The sequence below is a fragment of the Muntiacus reevesi genome, unplaced genomic scaffold, assembly GCF_963930625.1.
Source record: "Muntiacus reevesi unplaced genomic scaffold, mMunRee1.1 SCAFFOLD_57, whole genome shotgun sequence".
NCBI lineage: Eukaryota > Metazoa > Chordata > Mammalia > Artiodactyla > Cervidae > Muntiacus > Muntiacus reevesi.
In genome coordinates, this window is record NW_027078029.1 from 766,695 (window position 1) to 787,413 (window position 20,719).

Sequence of the window (20,719 nt, forward strand, 5' to 3'; positions counted from 1 at the left end):
AGACTCTGGCTCACCTAAGCTCTCTGACAGTGCAGAGAGTAGGAAACGACGTGTGCATGTGGTTCTGCCTTGGCCTGGGAGTGTGGAGCCCCTAGCTGGCCCCCAGGCTCAATGGAAATGGCCCTGAGAGAGGACCACCTCGAAGCGCTCTTCTCCCGGGCTTGGGAGCAGAGTGCGCAGCTTGCAGGAAGCGCGGGCCTCCTTCGGGGAGGCTGCTTGCAAACAGGGCTTTGGAGGCAGCCAGGGAGGTCTTGCAGCGGCAGAGTCCTGGTTCTGCTCAGAGACCCCATGGGCCATGGGCAGGTTCCAGCATGGACCATGCCCCAGGCCAGCCTTGCCCAGACCTTCCTGGCCTCCGGGGGTACTGCCCCACGAAGGTGCAAGGGGCAGGGCGTGTGTCCATACATGCTCAAGGCACTTCCCCAGGCTCATTCCAATAGCGCCTTTTCCCTGGTCTCTGTGCCTCATTTGAGGCCTACTAGAAGTGGAGGTTTCTGGCAGGGGCTCTCTCCACACTGCAAGGGCCTGGATCCCAGATGGCCTGGTAAGAGGGAAGAGGCCCGCAAGGGGGTCAATGCCCAAGCCCTCTTTGGCCCAGCAGCCTCAGGGCAGCAGGGAGAACAAGTGGCCCACTGTGCCCCTAGGTCGGCCCTTCCCATTCAAACACAGGCGCTGCTGCTGGGCTTGCCCAGGAGCTGCCTAACAGACTGTGGCTCACCCGAGCTCTCTGACGGTGCAGAGGGCCAGAAGAGCCGTGTGCATGTGGTTCTGCCTTGGCCTGGGTGTGTGGAGCCCCTAGCTGTCTCCCAGGTTCAGGGGCAATGGCCTGAGAGAGGATCACCCCGAAGCGCTTCTCTCCCAGGCTTCGGAGCAGAGTGTGTGGATTCCGGGAAAGGCAGGCGTCCCTCGGTGAGAGAGAGGCAGCCAGCCAGCGAGAGTGCTTGCAAACCGGCCTTTGGAGGTTCCCGGTGAGGTCTTCCAGCGGCAGAGTGCTGGTTCTGCTCAGAGGACCCACAGGCCAGAGGCAGGTCCCAGCAAGGACCCTGCACCAGGTCAGCCTTGACCAGACATTCCTGGCCTCTGGGGGTACTGCCCCACAAAGGGGCAGGTGGCGGGGAGTGTGTCCAGACATGCCCAGGCGCCTCCCCATTCGAATTCCATTCGCGCCTTTCCCATGCTTCATAGGCCACATTTGAGGCCTACTTGGAGGGGAGATTTCTGGCATGACCTCTCTCCAACTGCAACGGACTGGAGCCCGGACAGCCTGGTCAGTGTGAAGAGGCCAGCAAGTGAGTTGATGCCCAAGGCCTCTTTGTCCCAGCAGCCTCAGGGTAACAGGGTGAGCAAGTGGCCCACTGTGCCCCTAGGTCGGCCCTGCCCCATCACACACAGGAGCTGCTACTGGGCTTGCCCAGGAGCTGCCTGACAGACTCTTGTTCACCCAAACTCTCGGACGGTGCAGAGGGCAGGAAAAGACGTGTGCATGTGGTTCTGCCTTGGCCTGTGTGTGTGGAGCCCCTAGTTGTCCCCCAGGCTCATGGGCAAAGGCCTGAGATTGGACCACACAAGCGCTTTTCTCCCAGGCATGGGAGCAGAGTGCGCGGCTTGCGGGAAATGTGGGACTCCGTCGGTGAGGGAGAGGCGGCCAGCCTGCGAGAGTGCTTGCAAACCAGCCTTTGGAGGCTGCTGGTGACGTCTTCCAACGGCACAGTGCTGGTTCTGCTCAGAGGGCCCACAGGACAGGGGCAGGTCCCAGCAAGGACCCTGCCCCAGACCAACCTTGACCAGACCTTCCTGGCCTCTGGGTGTACGGCCCCACGAAGAGGCAGGCTGCAGGGAGTGTCTCCAGACATGACCAGGCGCCTCCCCAGTCTCATTCCCTGAGCACCTTTCCCATGATACCTAGGCCTCACTTGAGGCCTACTTGGAGGGGAGGATTCTGGCAGGGCCTCTCTCCACACTGCAAGGGACTGGAGCCCAGACAGCCTCGTCAGAGGGAAGAGGCCAGCAATGGGGTCGATGTCCAAGGCCTCTTTGGCCATGCAGCCTCAGGGCAGCACGGTGAGGAACTGGCCCTCAGGGCCCCTAGGTTGGCCCTGCCCCATCACACACAGGCGCTGCTGCTGGCCTTGCCCAGGTGCTGACTGACACACTCTGGCTCACCCGAGCTCTCTGACGGTGCAAGGGGCAGGAAGAGACGTGTTCATGTGGTTCTGCCTCGGCCTGGGTGTGTGGATCCCCTAGTTGTCCCCAAGGCAATTGGCCAAGGACCTGAGAGCGGAAGAACCCGATGCGCTATTGTCCTGGGCTTGGGAGCAGAGTGCGTGGCTTGCGGTAAATGCGGGTCTCCCTCGAGTAGAGTGCTTGCAAACTGGCCTTTGGAGGCAGCCGGGGTGGTCTTCCAGCGCCAGAGTGCTGCATTTGCTCTGTGGCCCCACAGGCCTGGGGCAGGTCCCAGCATGGATACTGCTCCAGACCAGACTTGCCCAGACGTTCCTGGCCTCCGGGGGTACTGCCCCATGAAGGAGCAAGCTGTGGGGTGTGTGTCAATACATGCCCAGGCGTCTCCCCAGGCTCATTTTTTTAGCGCCTTTTCCCTGGTGCCTAGGCCTCATTTGAGGCCTACTTGCAGGGGAGGTTTCTGGCAGGGGCTCTCTCCACACTGCAAGGGTCTGGAGGACGGATGGCCTGGTGAGAGGAAAGGGGCCAGCAAGGGGGTCGTTCCCCAAGGCCTCTTTGGCCCAGCAGCCTAAGGGCAGCAGGAAGAACAAAAGGTGCACTGTGCCCCTAGGTCGTTCCTGCCCCTTCACACACAGGCGTTGCTGCTGGGCTTGCCCAGGGGCAGCCTGACAGACTCTGGCTGACCCGAGATCTCTGATGGTGCAGAGGGCCAGAAGTGACGTGTGCATGTCGTTCTGCCTTGGCCTGGGTGAATGGAACCCCTAGCTGTCCCCAAGCTCCGGGGCAAAGGCCTGAGAGAGGAACACCCCGAAGCGCTTTTCTCCCAGGATTGGGAAGAGAGTGCGCAGCTTGCGGGAGAGACGGGCCTCTCTCAGTGAGGGAGAGTTGACCAGCCGGTGAGACTGCTTGCAAAGCGGCCTTTGGAGGCTCCTGGTGAGGTCTTCAAGCGGCACAATGCTGGTTCTGCTCAGAGTACCCACCAGCCAGGGCCAGGTCCCAGCAAAGACTCTGCCCCAGGCCAGCCTTGACCAGACCTTCCTGGCCTCTGGGGGTACTGCCCCACGAAGGGGCAGGCGGCGGGGAGTGTGTCCAGACATGGCCAGGCGCCTCCCCAGTTTCATTCCCTTAGCGACTTTCCCATGATTTCTAGGCCTCATGTGAGGCCTACTTGGAAGGGAGGATTCTGGCAGGGCCTTTTTCCACACTGCAAAGGACTGGAGCCCGGATGGCCTGGTCAGAGGGAAAAGGCCAGCAAAGGGGTCGATGTCCAAGGCCTGTTTGGCCCAGCAGCCTCAGGGCAGCAGGGTGAGCAAGTGCCATCAGTGCCCCTAGGTCGCCCCTGCACCATCACACACAGGCGCTGTTGTTGGGCTTGCCCAGGACCGGCCTGACAGACTCTGGCTCACCCAAGCTCTCTGACGTTGCAGGGGGCACAAAGAGATGTGTGCATGTGGTTCTGCCTTGGCCTGGGTGTGTGGAGCCCCTAGTGTCCCCCAGGCACTGGGGCAAGGGCCTGAGAGCGGTCGAACCCGATGCACTATTGTCCTGGACTTGGGAACAGGGTACGTGGCTTGCGGGAAACGCGGGTCTCCCTCGGTGAGGGAGAGGATGCCAGCCTGTGAGAGTGCTTGCACACCGGCCTTTGGAGGCTGCCGGTGAGGTATTCCAGCATCAGAATGCTGGCTGTGCATTCTGATGCACAGAGGCCCCACAGGCCTGGGGCAGGTCCCAGCATGGACACTGCCCCAGGCCAGTCCTGACCAGATCTTCCTGTCCTTTGGGGGTAGTGCCCCAGGAAGGGGCAGGCTTCGGGAAGTGTGTCCAGACATGCTCAGGCATCGCGGGCCTCCCTCGGGGAGAGTGCTTGCAACCTGGCCTTTGGAGGCAGCTGGGGAGGTCTTCCAGCGGCACAGCCCTGGTTCTGCTCAAAGGCCCCACAGGACACGGGCAGCTTCCAGCATGGACCCTGCCCCAGGGCAGCCTTGTCCAGACCTTCCTGGCCTCCCGGGGATCTGCCCCACGAAGGGGTGGGCTACGGGGAGCGTGTCCATACATGCCCAGTCGCCTCCACAGACTCATCCCATTAGCGCCTTTTCCCTGGTGCCTAGGCCTCATTTGAGGCCTACTTGGAGGGGAGGTTTCTGGCAGGGGCTGTCTCCACACTTTAAGGTTCTGGAGCACGGATGGCCTGGTCAGAGGGAAGAGGCCAGCAAGGGGGTCGATGCCCAAGGCCTCTTTGACCCAGCAGCTTCAGGGCAGCAGGAAGAGCAAGTGGCCCACTGTGCCCCTAGATCGGTCCTGCCCATTCACACACAGGCGCTGCTGCTGGGCTTGCCCAGGAGCAGCCTGACATTCTCTGGCTCACCCGAGCTCTCTGATGGTGCAGAGGGGCGGAAGAGACGTTTGCATGTGGTTCTGCCTTGGCCTGGGTGAGTTGAACTCCTAGCTCTCCCTAAGGCATAGTGGCAAAGGTCTGAGGGAGGAACACCCCGAAGCACTTTTCTCCCAGGTTTGGGAGCAGAGTACCCTGCTTGTGGTAAACGCGGGACTCCCTTGGTGAGGGAGAGGCGGCCAGCCGGCGAGAGTGCTTGCAAACCGGCCTTTGGAGGCTGGTGGTGATGTCTTCTAGCGGCACAGTGCTGGTTCTTCTCAGAGGACCCACACACCAGGGGGATGATCCAGTAAGGACCCTGCACCAGGCCAGCCTTGACCAGACCTTCCTGGCCTCTGGGGGTACTGCCCCAGAGAGGGGCAGGTGGCGGGGATTGTGTCCAGACATGCCAGTTGCCTTCCCAGTCGAATTCTTTTCGCACCTTTCCCATGGTTCATAGGCCATATTTGAGGCCTACTTGGAGGGGATGTTTCTGGCAGGGACTCTCTACACACTGCAATGGACTTGAGCCCAGACGGCCTGGTCAGAGGGAAGAGGCCAGCAAGGGGGTCGATGCCCAAGGCCTCTTTGGCCCAACAGCCTCAGGGAAGCAGGGTGAGAAAGTGGCCCACTGTGTCCCTAGGTCAGCCCTGCCCCATCACACACAGGTGCTGCTGCTGGGCTTGTCCAGGAGCTGCCTGACAGACTCTTGCTAACCCAAGGTCTCTGATGGTGCAGGGGGCAGGAAAAGACGTGTGCATGTGGTTTTGCAATGGCCTGGGAGTTTGGAGCCCCTAGCTGGCCCCCAGGCTTATGGGAAATGGCCCTGAGAGAGGACAGACACGAAGCGCTTATCTCCCGGGCTTGGGAGCAGAGTGCGCAGCTTCTGGGAATCGCGGGCCTCCCTCGGTGAAAGTGCTTACAAACTGGCCGTTGGAGGCAGCCGGGGAGGTCTTCCAGCACCAGAGTCCTGGTTCTGCTCAAAGTACCCACAGGCCACGGGCAGGTTCCAGCATAGACCCTGCCCCAGGCCAGCCTTGCCCAGACCTTCCTGGCCTCTGGGGGAACTGCCCCACGAAGGACCAGGCTGCGGGAAGTGAGTCCAGACATGCTCAGGCACCTCCCCAGGCTCATTCCGTGAGCGCCTTTCCCTGGTGCCTAGGCCTCATTTGAGGTCTAATTGGAGGGGAGGTTTCTGGCAGGGGCTTCCTCCACACTGCAAGGGCCTGGAGCCCGGATGGCCTGGGCAGAGGAAAGAGGCCAGCAAGGGGGTCGATGCCCAAGGCCTCTTTGTCCCAGCAGCCTCAAGGCAGCAAGGAGAGCAAGTGGCCCTCTGTGCCCCTAGTTCGGCCCTGCCCATCACAGACAGGCGATGCTCCTGGGCTTTCCAAGGAGCTACCTGACAGACTCTGGCTCACCCAAGCTCTCTGACAGTGTAGGGGGCAGGAAAAGACATGTGCTTGTGGTTCTGCATGGCCTGGGAGTTTGGAGCCCCTAGCTGGCCCCCAGGCTCAGGGGCAAGGCCCCTGAGATAGGACCGCCGCGAAGCGCTTTTCTCCCAGGCTTGGGATCAGAGTGCGAACCTTGCCGGAATCGCGGGTCTCCCTCGGGGAGAGTGCTTGCAAACTGGCCTTTGGAGGCAGCCCGGGAGGTCTTCCAGCGGCCGAGTGCTGGTTCTGCTCAGAGGCCCCACAGGCCATGGGCAGGTTCCAGCATGGACCCTGCCCCAGGCTAGCCTTGCCCAGCCCTACCTGGCCTCCGGGGGTACTGCCCCACGAAGGGGTAGGCTGCGGGAAATGTGTCCAGACATGCTGAGGCACTTCCCCAGGCTCATTCCCTGAATGATTTTCCCCTGGTGCCTAGAGCTAATTCGAGGGCTACTTGGAGGGGAGGTTTCTGGCAGGGGCTCACTCCACAATGCAAAGACCTGCAGCCCGGACGGCATGGTCCGAGGCAAGAGGCCAGCAAGGGGGTCGAAGCCCAAGGCCTTCTTTGCCCAGCAGCCTCAGGGCAGCAGGGTGAGCAAGTTGCCCACTGTGCCCCTAGGTCCTCCCAGGCCCTTCACACACAGGCGCTGCTGCTGGGTTTGCCAATGAACTGCCTGGTAGACTCTGGCTCACCCGAGCTCTCTGACGGTACAGGGGGCAGGAAGATTCATGTGCATGTGGCTCTGCCTTGGCCTGGGAGTTTGGAGCCCCTAGCTGACCCCTGGCTCAGGGGCAAGGCCCTGAGAGGGGACCACCCAAGCGCATTTCTCCTGGGCTTGGAAGCAGAGTGCGTGGCTTGCGGGAATCGCAGGCCTCCCTCAGTGAGGGAGAGGTTGCCACCTGGAGAGTTTACTTGCAAACCACCCTTTGGAGGCTGCCGCTGATGTCTTTCAGCGGCACAGTGCTGTTTCTGCACAGAGGACCCACAACCAGTGGCAGGTCCCAGCAAGGACCCTGCCCCAGGCAAGCCTTGACCAGACCATCCTGGCCTCCCAGGGTACTGCCTCACAAAGGGGCAGGCGACGGGGAGTGTGTCCAGACATGCCCAGGCACCTCCCCAGGCTCATTCCCTGAGTGCCTTTCCCTTGGTTCCTAGGCCTCATTTAAGGCCTACTTGGAGGGGAGGTTTCTGGCAGGGCCTCTCTCCACACTGCAAGGGACTGGAGCCCGGACGGCCTGCTCAGAGGGAAGAGGCCAGCAAGGGGTTCGATGTCCAAGGCCCCTTTGTCCCAGCAGCCTCTGGGCAGCAGGAGGAGCAAGTTGCCAACTGTGCCCCTAGATTAGCCCTGCCCCTCACACACAGGCGCTGCTGCTGGGCTTGCCCAGGAGCTGCCTGACAGATTCTTGCTCACCCAAGTTCTCTGACGGTGCAGGGGGCAGGAAAAGATGTGTGCATGTGCTTCTGCCATGGCATGGGAGTGTTGAGCCCATAGCTGGCCTCCAGGCCCAGGCGCAATGGCCCTGAGACAGGACCACATCGAAGCACTTTTCTCCCGGGCTTGGTAGCAGAGTGCGGGGCTTGTGGGAATCGCGGGCCTCCCTCGGGGAGCGTGCTTGCAAACTGGCCTTTGGAGTCAGCCGGCGAGGTCTTCCAGCAACAGAGTCCTGGTTCTGCTCGAAGGCCCCACAGGACACGGGCAGGTTCCAGCATGGACTCTGTCCCCGTCCAGCCTTGTCCAGACCTTCCTGGCCTCCGGGGGAACTGCCCCACGAAGGGGCAGGCTGCAGGGAGTGTGTCCATACATGCCCAGTCGCCTCCACAGGCTCATTGCATTAGCGCCTTTTCCCTGGTGACTAGGCCTCATTTGAGGCCTACTTGGAGGGGAGGTTTCTGGCAGGGGCTCTGTCCACACTCCAAGGGTCTGGAGCACGGATGGCCGGGTCAGAGGGAAGAGGCCAGGAAGGGGGTCTATGCCCAAGGACACTTTGGCTCAGGAACATCTGGGCAGCAGGAAGAGCAAGGGGCCCACTGTGCCGTTAGGTCTCTCATGCCCATTCACACACAGGCGCTGCTGCTGGGTTTGGCCAGGAGAAGCCTGACATTCTCCGGCTCACCCCAGCTCTCTGATGGTTCAGAGGGCCAGAAGAGACGTGTGCATGTGGTTCTGCCTTGGCCTGGGCGAGTGGAACATCTAGCTGTCCCTAAGGCTCAGGGGCAATGGCCTGAGTGAGGAATACCCCGAAGCGCATTTCTCCCAGGCTTGGGAGCAGAATGCGCTGCTTGCGGTAAACGTGGGCCTCCCTCGCTGAGTGAGAGGCGGCCAGCCGGCGAGAGTACTTGCAAACCGGCCGTTGGAGGCTGCCGGTGAGTTCTTCCAGCTGCACAGTGCTGGTCCTGCTCAGAGGACCCACAGGCCAGGGACCAGTCCCAGCAAGGACCCTGTACCAGGCCAGCCTGGACCAGACCTTCTTGGCCTCTGGGGGTACTGCCCCACAAAGGGGCAGGGGGCAGGGAGTGTGTCCAACAGGCTCAGGCACCTCCCCAGGCTCATTCCCTGAGCGCTTTTCCCCTGCTGCCTAGGCCTAATTTGAGGGCTAGTTGGATGGGAGGTTTCTGGCATGGACTCTCTCCAACTGCAACGGACTGGAGCCCGGAAGGCTTGGTCAGAGTGAAGAGGCCAGCATGTGGGTTGATGCCCAAGGCCTCTTTGTCACAGCAGCCTCAAGGCAGCAGGGTGAGCAAGTGGCCAACTGTGCCCCTAGGTCAGCCCTGCCCCTTCACACACAGGTGCTGCTGCTGGGCTTGCCCAGGAGCTGCCTGACAGAGTCTTGCTCACCCGAGCTCTCTGACACTACAGAGGGCCAGAAGAGACATGTGCATGTGGTTCTGCCTTGGCCTGTGTGTGTGGAGCCCCTAGCTGTCTGCCAGGCTCATGGGCAAACGCCTGAGATGGGACCATACAAGCACTTCTCTCCCAGGCATGGGTGCAGAGTGCGCGGCTTGCGGGAAACGTGGGCCTCCGTTGGTGAGGGAGAGGCAGCCAGCCTGTGAGAGTGCTTGCAAACCAGGCTTTGGAGGCTGCTGTTGACGTCTTCAAACGGCAGAGTGCTGGTTCTGCTCAGAGGCCCCACAGGACAGGGGCAGGCCCCAGCAAGGACCCTGCCCCAGAACAGCCTTGACCAGACCTTCCTGGCCTCTGGGTGTACTGCCCCACGAAGAGGCAGGCTTCAGGGAGTGTCTCCAGACATGCCCAGGTGCCTCCCCAGTGTCATTCCCTGAGCACCTTTCCCATGATGCCTAGGCCTCATTTGAGGCCTACTTGGAGGGGAGGATTCTGGCAGGGCCTCTCTACACACTGCAAGGGACTGGAGCCCGGACGGACTCGTCAGAGGGAAGAGGCCAGCAATGGGGTAGATGTTCAAGGCCTCTTTGGCCAAGCAGCCTAGGGCAGCAGGGTGAGCAACTGGCCCTCAGAGACCCTAGGTCGGCCCTGCCCCATCACACACAGGCGCTGCTGCTGGGCTTGCCCAGGTGCTGACTGACACACTGGCTCACCCGAGCTCTCTGACGGTGCAAGGGGCAGGAAGAGACGTGCTCATGTGGTTCTGCCTCGGCCTGGGTGTGTGGATCCCCTAGTAGTCCCCAAGACAATTGGCCAAGGGCCTGAGAGCGGACAAACCCGATGCGTTATTGTCCTGGGCTTGGGAGCAGGGTGCGTGGCTTGCGGGAAATGCGGGTCTCCCTCGGGTAGAGTGCTTGCAAACTGGCCTTTGGAGGCAGCTGGGGAGGTCTTCCAGCGCCAGAGTGCTGGATTTTCTCTGAGGACCCACAGGCCTGGGGCAGGTCCCAGCATGAATACAGTTCCAGACCAGACTTGCCCAGACCTTCCTGGCCTCCGGGGGTACTGCCCCATGAAAGAGCAGGCTGTGGGGTGTGTGTCCATACATGCCAAGGCGCCTCCCCAGCCTCATTTCATTAGCGCCTTTTCCCTGGTGCCTAGGCCTCATTTGAGGCCTACTTGCAGGGGAGGTTTCTGGCAGGGGCTCTCTCCACACTGCAAGGGTCTAGAGTATGGATGGGCTGGTCAGAGGAAAGGGGCCAGCAAGGGGGTCATTTCCCAAGGCCTCTTCTGCAAAGCAGCCTAAGGGCAGCAGGAAGAGCAAGTGACGCACTGTGCCCCTAGGTCGGTCCTGCCCCTACACACACAGCCGAGCTGCTGGGCTTGCCCAGGGGCAGCCTGACAGACTCTGGCTGACCCGAGATCTCTGATGGTGCAGAGGGCCAGAAGTGACGTGTGCATGTGGTTCTGCCTTGCCCTGGGTGAGTGGAACCCCTAGTTGTCCCAAAGCTCCGGGGCAAAGACCTGAGAGAGGAACACCCCGAAGCGCTTTTCTCGCAGGCTTGGGAAGAGAGTGCGCAGCTTGCGGGAAAGACGGGCCTCCCTCAGTGAGGGAGAGTTGACCAGCCGGTGAGACTGCTTGCAAAGCGGCCTTTGGAGGCTGCCGTTGAGGTATTCCAGCAGAAGAGTGCTGGTTGTGCTCAGAGGCCCCACAGTCCAGGGGCAGGTCCCAGCATGGACAGTGCCCCAGGCCAGTCTTGACCAGACCTTCCTGGCCTCCGGGGGAACTGCCCCGAGATGGAGCAGGCTGCGGGAAGTGAGTCCAGACATGCTCAGGCACCTCCCCAGGCTCATTCCGTGAGCGCTTTTCCTGGTGCCTAGTCCCCATTTGAGGCCTAATTGGAGGGGAGGTTTCTGGCAGGGGCTCTCTCCACACTGCAAGGGCCTGGAGCCCGGACGGCCTGGTCAGAGGAAAGAGGCCAGCAAGGGGGTCGATGCCCAAGGCCTCTTTGTCCCAGCAGCCTCAAGGCAGCAGGGAGAGCAAGTGGCCCTCTGTGCCCCTAGTTCACCCTGCCCCATCACACACAGGCGATGCTCCTGGGCTTTCCCAGGAGCTACCTGACAGACTCTGGCTCACCCAAGCTCTCTGACAGTGTAGGGAGCAGGAAGAGACGTGTTCATGTGGTTCTGCCTTGGCCTGGGTGTGTGGACCCTTGCTCTGCACTTCCCTGTGACCAGGCCGTCTGAGCTCCAGGCTCTTGCTGTGTGAAAACAACCCATCCCAGCACCTCCCCTCTGAGTAGGCCTAAAATTAGGCCAAGCTCAGGGGAAATGCGCTAGGTGTAAGAGACTGGGGAGGTGACCAGGCATGTCTAGACACACACCCTGCAGCCTGCCCCTTCATGGGGCAGGAGCCCGGGAAGCCAGGGAGGTCTGGGCAAGGCTGGCCAAGGACAGGGTTCTTGCTGCGCCCTTCCCATGGCCTGTGGGGACTCTGATCCGAAACGGCCCTTTCCCGCAGGAACACCTCCCCAACTGCCTCCAAAGGCCGGTTTGCAAGCATTCTCGCCAGACTGCTGCCACTCCCTGCCGAGGGAGGCCTGCCTTTCCCGCAAGTCGCGCACTGTGCTCTAAAGCCCGGGAGAAAAGCGCTTAGGGGTGGTCCTTTCTCTGGGCCATTGCCCCTGAGCCTGGAGTCAACCTTGGACATCCACATTGCCAGGAAGAGGCAGAATCACATGCATACGTTTGACCTGTCCCCTGCACATTCCGAGGACTTGTTTGAGCCAGAGTCTTTCAGACATGTCCTCCGCAGCCCCAGCAGGCCTGCCTGAGTGTCAAGGGGCAGAGAAGATCTAGGGGCAGAGTGGCCCTCTTGCTCTCCCAGCTGCCCGGAGCCTGCTGGGCCAAAGAGGCCTTGGACATCCACACAATTGCTCCGCACTTCCCTGTGTCCAGGCCGTCTGAGCTCCAGGCTCTTGCTGTGTGAAAACAGCCCATGCCAGCACCTCCCCTCCGAGTAGGCCTTAAATAAGGACAAGCACAGTGGAAATGCGCTAGGGTGTAAGAGACTGGGGAGGTGACCAGGCATGTCTGGACACACTCCCCGCAGCCTGCTCTTCATGGGGCAGCAGCCTCAGAGGCCCGGAAGGTCTGGGCAACCCTGGCCAAGGGCAGAGACCATGCTGGGTGCTGCCCCTGGTCTGTGGGTCCTCTCAGCATTACCACCCCTTTCCCACATGAAGACCGTCCCGGCTGCCTCCAAGGGCCGGTTGCAAGCATTCTCGCCGGCTGCCGCACCTCCCACCCCAAGGGACGCTTGTTTTTCCCGCAAGTCGCGCAATCAGCTCCCAAGCCGGGAAAAAAGCACATCGGGGTTGTCCTTTCTCTGGGCCCTTGCCCCTGAGCCTGGAGTCAACCTTGGAGGTCCACACTCCCATCCAAGAAAGAACCACATGCACACGTCTTTTCCTGAGCCCTGCACCTTCCGAGTGCTCGAGTGAGCCGGAGTCTGTGAGGCACATCGTTGGCCACCACAGCAGCACAGCCTGTGTGTCAAGGGGCAGATCTGACCTAGGGGCAGAGTGGGCCTCTTGCTCTCCGAGCTGCCCTGAGGCAGCTGGGAGAAAAATGCTTTGGGCATGCAACCCGTTGCTCCCCACTTCCCTCTCACCAGGCCGTCTGACCTCCAGGTCCTTGCAGTGTGGAGAAAGCCTCTGCCATCACCTCCCCTCCAAGTTGGACTCAAAAGAGGCCTAGGCCAGGGGAAATATGCTAGGGGGTAAGTGACTGGGGAGGCGACCAGGCATGTCTAGGCACACTCCGCAGCCTGCCCCTTCAAGGGGCAGGAGCCCCGGAGGCCAGGGAGGTCTGGGCGAGGCTGGGCATGGATAGGGTTCTTCTGGGTCCTTCCCATGGCCTGTGGGGACTCTGTGCAGAACCGGTCATTTCCCGCAGGAAGATCTCCCCAACTGCCTCCAAAGGCCGGTTTGCAAGCATTCTCACCAGACTGCTGCCGCTCGCTGCCGAGGGAAATTTGGTTTCCCGCAAGTCGCGCACTCTGCTCTTAAGCCCTGGAGAAAAGCGCTTCGGGGTGGTACTTTTTCTGGGCCCTTGTCCCTGACCCTGGAGTCAAGCTTGGACATCCACATTGCCAGGAAGAGGCAGAATCACATGCATACGTTTGTTGCTGCCCCCTGCACCTTCCGAGGGCTTGGTTGAGCCAGAGTCTGTCAGACATGTCCTCCTCAGCCCCAGCAGGACTGCCTGTGTGTCAAGGGGCAGAGCCCACATAGGGGCAGAGTGGGCCTCGATGAGGGAATTACGGCCAGCAGACGAGAGATCTTGCAAACAGGCCTTTGGAGGCTGCTGGTGAGGTCTTCCAACGGCAGAGTCCTGGTTCTGCTCAAAGGCCCCAAAGGCCACGGGCAGGTTCCATCATGGACCCTGACCCCGAACAGCCATGACCAGACCTTCCTGGCCTCCGGGGGTACTGCCTCACCAAAGGGCAGGTGGCGGGGAGTTGTTCAGGCATGCCCAGACACCTCCCCAGGATCATTCCCTGAGCGCCTTTCCCATGGTTCCTAGGCCTCGTTTGAGGCCTATTTGGAGGGGAGGTTTATGCCAGGGGCTCTCTCCACACTGCAAGTGACTCGAGCCCGGAGGGTGTGGTGAGAGGGAAGAAGTCAGCAAGGGGGTCGATGTGCAAGGCCTCTTTGTCCCAGAAGACTCAGGGCAGCAGGTTGAGCATGTGGCCCTCAGTGACCCTAGGTCGGCCCTGCCCCTTGACACACAGGCACTGCTACTGGGCTTCCCCAGGAGCTGCCTAATGACTGTGGCTCTCCCGAGCTCTCTGACGCTGCAGAGGGCCGGAAGATACGTGTGCATGTGGTTCTGCCTTGGCCTGTTAGTGTGGAGCCCCTAGCTGTCTCCCAGGGTCAGGGGCAAAGGCCAGAGGGAGGAAAATCCCGAAGCGCTTTTCTCCCAGGCATGGAAGCAGAGTGTGCGGCTTGCGGGAATTCCGGGCCTCCCTCGGTTAGGGAGAGGACGCCAGCCTGTGAGAGTGCTTGCAAACCGGCCTTTGGAGGCTGCTGGTGAGGTGTTCCAATGGCACAGTGCTGGTTCTGCTCAGAGGCCCCACAGGCCAGGGGCAGGCCCCAGCAAGGACCTGCCCCAGGACAGCCTTGCCCAGACCTTCCTGGCCTCTGCGTGTACTGCCCCACGAAGTTTATGGCGGTAAGGAGTGTGGCCAGACATGCTGAGGAGCCTCACCAGTCTCATTCCTTACTACTATTCTCAAGATACCTTGGTCTCATTTCAGGTCTACTTGGAGGGGACGTTTCTGGCAGGGCCTCTTTCCACACTACAAGGGACTGGAGCCTGGACGGCCTGGTCAGAGGGAAGAGGCCAGCAATGGGGTCGATGTACAAGCCATCTTTGTCCCAAGAGCCTCAGGGCAGCAGGGTGAGCAACTGGCCCTCACTGCCTCTAGGTCGGCCCTGCCCCATCACACACATGTGCTGCTGGTCTTGGCCAGGTGCTGACAGACAGACTCTTTCTCTCCCAAGCTCTCTGACGGTGCAGGGGGCAGGAAGAGACGTGTGCATGTGGTTCTGCCTTGGCCTGGGTGTGTGGAGCCCGTAGCTGGCCCCAGGCCTAGGGGCAAGCGGCTGAGAGCGGACGAACAAGATGCGCTATTTTCCTGGTCTTGGGAACAGAGTGCGTGGATTGCGGGAAACGCGGGTCTCACTGGGTGAGGGAGAGGACGCCAGCCTGTGAGAGTGCTTGCAAACCAGCCTTTGGAGGCTGCCGATGAGGTATTCCAGCAGCAGAGTGCTGGTTGTTCTCAGACGCCCCACATTCCAGGGGCGGGTCCCAGCATGGACACTTCCCCAGGCCAGTCTTGACCAGACATTCCTGTTCTTTGGGGTTAGTGCCCCACGAAGGCGCAGGCTGTGGGAAGTGTGTCCAGACATGCTCAGGCACCTCCCCAGGCTCCTTCGCTGAGCACTTTTCCCCTGGTGCCTAGGCCGCATTTGAGGCCTACTTAGAGGGGTGGTTTCTGGCAGGGGCTCTCTCCACAGTGCTCGGGCCTGGAGCACGGACACCATGGTCAGATGGAAGAGGCCAGCAAGGGGGTCGATGCCGAAGGCCTCTTTGGCCCAGCAGCCTCAGGGCAGCAGGAAGAGCAAGTGGCCCACTGTGCCCCTAGTTTCGCCCTACCCCTTCACACACAGGTCGTGCTGCTGGGTTTGCCCATGACCTGCCTGACATTCTCTGGCTCACCCGAGCTCTCTGACGGTGCAGGGGGCAGGAAGACTCGTGTGCATGTGGTTCTGCCTTGGCCTGGGAGTTTGGAGCCCCTAGCTGTCTCCCAGGCTCAGGGGCAAGGCCCTGAGAGGGGACCACTGAAGTGCTATTGTCCTGGGCTTTTAAGCAGAGTGGGTGGCTTGCGGAAATTGCGGGCCTCCCTCGGTGACGGAGAGGTTGCCAGCTGGAGAGAGGACTTGCAACCCGGCCTTTGGAGGCTGCCGGTGATGTCTTCCAGCGGCACAGTGCTGGTTCTGCACAGAGGATCCACAGGCCAGTGGCAGGTACCAGCACCGACCCTGACCCAGGCCAGCCTTGACCAGACCTACCTGGCCTCTGAGCATACTGTCTCACGAAGGGGCAGGCGGTGGGGAGTGTGTCCAGACATGCCCAGGCACCTCCCCAGGCTCATTCCCTGAGTCCCTTTCCCATGTTTCCTAGGCCTCATTTGAGGCCTACTTGGAGGGGAGGTCTCTGGCAGGGCCTCTCTCCACACTGCAAGGACTGGAGCTCGGATGGCCTGGTCAGAGGGAAGACGCCAGCAAGGGGGTTGATGCCCAAGGCCTCTTTGTCCCAGGAGGCTCAGGGCAGCAGGAAGAGCAAGTGTCCCACTGTGCCCCTAGGTTGGCCCTGCCCCATCACACATAGGTGCTGCTTCTGGGCTTGTCCAGGAGCTGCCTGACAGACTCTTGCTCACCCAAGCTCTCTGACGGTGCAGGGAGCAGGAAAAGACGTGTGCATGTGGTTCTGTCTTGGCCTGGGAGTGTGGAGCCCCTAGCAGGCCCCCAGGCTCATTGGCAATGGTCCTGAGAGAGGACCACCTCGAAGAACTATTCTCCTGGGCCTGGGGCCAGAATGTGGTGCTTGTGGGAATCGCTTGTCTCCCTCGGGGAGAGTGCTTGCAAACTGGCCTATGGAGGCAGCTGGGGAGGTCTTCCAGCAGCAGAGTTCTGGTTCTGGTCAAAGGGCCCACAGGTCAAGGGCAGGTTTCAGCATGGACCCTGCCCCAGGCCAGCCTTGTACAGAACTTCCTGGCTTCCGGGGGAACTGCCTCACGAAGGGGCAGGCTGCGGGGAGTGTGTCCATGCATGCCCAGTCGCCTCCACAGGCTCATTCCATTAGCGCCTTTTCCCTGGTGCCTAGGTCTCATTTGAGCCCTACTTGGAGGGGAGGTTTCTGGCAGGGCCTCTATCCACACTGCAAGGGACTGGAGCCCGGACGGCCTGGTCAGAGGGAAGAGGCCAGCAACGGGTTCAATGCCCAAGGCCTCTTTATCCCAGCAACCTCAGGGCACCAGGGTCACGAAGTGGCCTTCAGTGCCCCTAGGTCAGCCCTGCCCCATCACACACACGTGCTGTTTCTGGGCTTGCCCAGGAGCTGCCTGACAGACTCTGGCTCACCTAAGCTCTCTGACAGTGCAGAGAGTAGGAAACGACGTGTGCATGTGGTTCTGCCTTGGCCTGGGAGTGTGGAGCCCCTAGCTGGCCCCCAGGCTCAATGGAAATGGCCCTGAGAGAGGACCACCTCGAAGCGCTCTTCTCCCGGGCTTGGGAGCAGAGTGCGCAGCTTGCGGGAAGCGCGGGCCTCCTTCGGGGAGGCTGCTTGCAAACAAGGCTTTGGAGGCAGCCAGGGAGGTCTTGCAGCGGCAGAGTCCTGGTTCTGCTCAGAGACCCCATGGGCCATGGGCAGGTTCCAGCATGGACCATGCCCCAGGCCAGCCTTGCCCAGACCTTCCTGGCCTCCGGGGGTACTGCCCCACGAAGGTGCAAGGGGCAGGGCGTGTGTCCATACATGCTCAAGGCACTTCCCCAGGCTCATTCCAATAGCGCCTTTTCCCTGGTCTCTGTGCCTCATTTGAGGCCTACTAGAAGTGGAGGTTTCTGGCAGGGGCTCTCTCCACACTGCAAGGGCCTGGATCCCAGATGGCCTGGTAAGAGGGAAGAGGCCCGCAAGGGGGTCAATGCCCAAGCCCTCTTTGGCCCAGCAGCCTCAGGGCAGCAGGGAGAACAAGTGGCCCACTGTGCCCCTAGGTCGGCCCTTCCCATTCAAACACAGGCGCTGCTGCTGGGCTTGCCCAGGAGCTGCCTAACAGACTGTGGCTCACCCGAGCTCTCTGACGGTGCAGAGGGCCAGAAGAGCCGTGTGCATGTGGTTCTGCCTTGGCCTGGGTGTGTGGAGCCCCTAGCTGTCTCCCAGGTTCAGGGGCAATGGCCTGAGAGAGGATCACCCCGAAGCGCTTCTCTCCCAGGCTTCGGAGCAGAGTGTGTGGATTCCGGGAAAGGCAGGCGTCCCTCGGTGAGAGAGAGGCAGCCAGCCAGCGAGAGTGCTTGCAAACCGGCCTTTGGAGGTTCCCGGTGAGGTCTTCCAGCGGCAGAGTGCTGGTTCTGCTCAGAGGACCCACAGGCCAGAGGCAGGTCCCAGCAAGGACCCTGCACCAGGTCAGCCTTGACCAGACATTCCTGGCCTCTGGGGGTACTGCCCCACAAAGGGGCAGGTGGCGGGGAGTGTGTCCAGACATGCCCAGGCGCCTCCCCATTCGAATTCCATTCGCGCCTTTCCCATGCTTCATAGGCCACATTTGAGGCCTACTTGGAGGGGAGATTTCTGGCATGACCTCTCTCCAACTGCAACGGACTGGAGCCCGGACAGCCTGGTCAGTGTGAAGAGGCCAGCAAGTGAGTTGATGCCCAAGGCCTCTTTGTCCCAGCAGCCGCAGGGTAACAGGGTGAGCAAGTGGCCCACTGTGCCCCTAGGTCGGCCCTGCCCCATCACACACAGGAGCTGCTACTGGGCTTGCCCAGGAGCTGCCTGACAGACTCTTGTTCACCCAAACTCTCGGACGGTGCAGAGGGCAGGAAAAGACGTGTGCATGTGGTTCTGCCTTGGCCTGTGTGTGTGGAGCCCCTAGTTGTCCCCCAGGCTCATGGGCAAAGGCCTGAGATTGGACCACACAAGCGCTTTTCTCCCAGGCATGGGAGCAGAGTGCGCGGCTTGCGGGAAATGTGGGACTCCGTCGGTGAGGGAGAGGCGGCCAGCCTGCGAGAGTGCTTGCAAACCAGCCTTTGGAGGCTGCTGGTGACGTCTTCCAACGGCACAGTGCTGGTTCTGCTCAGAGGGCCCACAGGACAGGGGCAGGTCCCAGCAAGGACCCTGCCCCAGACCAACCTTGACCAGACCTTCCTGGCCTCTGGGTGTACGGCCCCACGAAGAGGCAGGCTGCAGGGAGTGTCTCCAGACATGCCCAGGCGCCTCCCCAGTCTCATTCCCTGAGCACCTTTCCCATGATACCTAGGCCTCACTTGAGGCCTACTTGGAGGGGAGGATTCTGGCAGGGCCTCTCTCCACACTGCAAGGGACTGGAGCCCAGACAGCCTCGTCAGAGGGAAGAGGCCAGCAATGGGGTCGATGTCCAAGGCCTCTTTGGCCATGCAGCCTCAGGGCAGCACGGTGAGGAACTGGCCCTCAGGGCCCCTAGGTTGGCCCTGCCCCATCACACACAGGCGCTGCTGCTGGCCTTGCCCAGGTGCTGACTGACACACTCTGGCTCACCCGAGCTCTCTGACGGTGCAAGGGGCAGGAAGAGACGTGTTCATGTGGTTCTGCCTCGGCCTGGGTGTGTGGATCCCCTAGTTGTCCCCAAGGCAATTGGTCAAGGACCTGAGAGCGGAAGAACCCGATGCGCTATTGTCCTGGGCTTGGGAGCAGAGTGCGTGGCTTGCGGTAAATGCGGGTCTCCCTCGAGTAGAGTGCTTGCAAACTGGCCTTTGGAGGCAGCCGGGGTGGTCTTCCAGCGCCAGAGTGCTGCATTTGCTCTGTGGCCCCACAGGCCTGGGGCAGGTCCCAGCATGGATACTGCTCCAGACCAGACTTGCCCAGACCTTCCTGGCCTCCGGGGGTACTGCCCCATGAAGGAGCAAGCTGTGGGGTGTGTGTCAATACATGCCCAGGCATCTCCCCAGGCTCATTTTTTTAGCGCCTTTTCCCTGGTGCCTAGGCCTCATTTGAGGCCTACTTGCAGGGGAGGTTTCTGGCAGGGGCTCTCTCCACACTGCAAGGGTCTGGAGGACGGATGGCCTGGTGAGAGGAAAGGGGCCAGCAAGGGGGTCGTTCCCCAAGGCCTCTTTGGCCCAGCAGCCTAAGGGCAGCAGGAAGAGCAAAAGGTGCACTGTGCCCCTAGGTCGTTCCTGCCCCTTCACACACAGGCGTTGCTGCTGGGCTTGCCCAGGGGCAGCCTGACAGACTCTGGCTGACCCGAGATCTCTGATGGTGCAGAGGGCCAGAAGGGACGTGTGCATGTCGTTCTGCCTTGGCCTGGGTGAATGGAACCCCTAGCTGTCCCCAAGCTCTGGGGCAAAGGCCTGAGAGAGGAACACCCCGAAGCGCTTTTCTCCCAGGATTGGGAAGAGAGTGCGCAGCTTGCGGGAGAGACGGGCCTCTCTCAGTGAGGGAGAGTTGACCAGCCGGTGAGACTGCTTGCAAAGCGGCCTTTGGAGGCTCCTGGTGAGGTCTTCAAGCGGCACAATGCTGGTTCTGCTCAGAGTACCCACCAGCCAGGGCCAGGTCCCAGCAAGGACCCTGCCCCAGGCCAGCCTTGACCAGACCTTCCTGGCCTCTGGGGGTACTGCCCCACGAAGGGGCAGGCGGCGGGGAGTGTGTCCAGACATGGCCAGGCGCCTCCCCAGTTTCATTCCCTTAGCGACTTTCCCATGATTTCTAGGCCTCATGTGAGGCCTACTTGGAAGGGAGGATTCTGGCAGGGCCTTTTTCCACACTGCAAAGGACTGGAGCCCGGATGGCCTGGTCAGAGGGAAAAGGCCAGCAAGGGGGTCGATGTCCAAGGCCTGTTTGGCCCAGCAGCCTCAGGGCAGCAGGGTGAGCAAGTGCCATCAGTGCCCCTAGGTCGCCCCTGCACCATCACACACAGGCGCTGTTGTTGGGCTTGCCCAGGACCGGCCTGACAGACTCTGGCTCACCCAAGCTCTCTGACGTTGCAGGGGGCACAAAGAGATATGTGCATATGGTTCTGCCTTGGCCTGGGTGTGTGGAGCCCCTAGTGTCCCCCAGGCACTGGGGCAAGGGCCTGAGAGCGGTCGAACCCGATGCACTATTGTCCTGGACTTGGGAACAGGGTACGTGGCTTGCGGGAAATGCAGGTCTCCCTCGGTGAGGGAGAGGATGCCAGCCTGTGAGAGTGCTTGCACACCGGCCTTTGGAGGCTGCCGGTGAGGTATTCCAGCATCAGAATGCTGGCTGTGCTCAGAGGCCCCACAGGCCTGGGGCAGGTCCCAGCATGGACACTGCCCCAGGCCAGTCCTGACCAGATCTTCCTGTCCTTTGGGGGTAGTGCCCCAGGAAGGGGCAGGCTTCGGAAAGTGTGTCCAGACATGCTCAGGCATCGCGGGCCTCCCTCGGGGAGAGTGCTTGCAACCTGGCCTTTGGAGGCAGCTGGGGAGGTCTTCCAGCGGCACAGCCCTGGTTCTGCTCAAAGGCCCCACAGGACACGGGCAGCTTCCAGCATGGACCCTGCCCCAGGGCAGCCTTGTCCAGACCTTCCTGGCCTCCCGGGGATCTGCCCCACGAAGGGGTGGGCT